The sequence below is a fragment of the Chrysochloris asiatica genome, unplaced genomic scaffold (assembly GCF_000296735.1).
Source record: "Chrysochloris asiatica unplaced genomic scaffold, ChrAsi1.0 scaffold00063, whole genome shotgun sequence".
Taxonomy (NCBI): Eukaryota; Metazoa; Chordata; class Mammalia; order Afrosoricida; family Chrysochloridae; genus Chrysochloris; species Chrysochloris asiatica.
Genome location: NW_006408581.1, coordinates 7822197 through 7823519, shown reverse-complemented (window position 1 = coordinate 7823519; position 1323 = coordinate 7822197).

The following is a 1323-nucleotide window of genomic DNA, read 5'->3' as shown; positions in this document are numbered from 1 at the left end:
TTTCTAGGGCTGCAAAAAATCTTAAATAGAAGTTTAAAGACGTAGTATCAAATTTAACTAGCAATCTTTCTTATGGCTCCATAAGGAAATCAATAAACCGATAACTTGATTTATAAATGATCACTGAATTAAAAAAAAAAAAAAAAACTTAAAATTATACTTTAGCTATTGTATACATATGAAAGTTTTGTTTTTCATGTTTTGATTTATTTTAGTGTTTTAAGATTACTTGTGCGAAGTTTTGACTTTTGTAATATAAACTCCATTGTTTAACCTCTTTGTTAATTTCAATAGTTTTATTAAGGATAATTTACACACCATAAAACTTTCCCATTATAAGTGTACACACCACAACCCCTTTTAGAGTCTTTCTGATAGACTAACAAGTTTCCTCAAGATCCTTTGCTGTCAATCATCACTCCTACCCCCTGCCCCAGGCAACAATTCATCAGCTTTCTGTCTCTCTAAATTTATCTTTTCTGAATGTAAGACAACACTCCAAATCTATGTGGGGCTCACAGGATGCTCCCAATTTCTAGATAGCCAGGAAGCCATTAGAAAAAGAACACTAATAACTAATATGGATTCCTTCATAAACATCACATCTTTCTTATCAGAGACTAAACTAAACCTCAGCACATGGAAACTAGCTTTTATATACTTATAAGAATTAGACAGAAAACAACAGAAAAAGTCCCATCATGAGGATTTCTCCTGATTTATAAGCTGTCTGTCAGAGATGGGTTAGGGGGTCTCCCCTTGGCAAGAATTATATTTATAATTCTGTACCATAGCTGAGAAGAAATGAAAAATTTCCTTTCCCAGATGTTATATACCATTAGCCTAAGTGACTAATGGAGTCCTGGTGTGGTGCTATAGGATAAGCATTTGACTATAAGGTCAGTTTGTGCTGCAAGACTGGTGGTTCAAACTCACTAGCCATTCCTGGAAACCCTATACAGGGTCACTGAGTCCCCAAACTCATTCAATGGCACTAAAGAACATCAATAAATAACATTCTTATCAACGGAGAAAAGATTGAAGTTGTCAAGGACTTCATACTTCTTGGATCAACTATCAACACTAATGGAAGCAGCAGTCAAGAGATCAGACGACTTATTGCATTGGGCAAATCTGCTGCACAGGAACTTTTTCAAGTGTTGAAGAGCAGAGATGACAGCTTGAGGACTAAGGTGCACCTGACCCAAGCCATGGTATTTTCAATAACCACATATGGATGCGAAAGCTGGACAGTGAATAAGGAAGACCGTAGAAGAATTGATACCTTTGAGTTGTGGTGTTGGAGGAGAATACTAAAAGTGC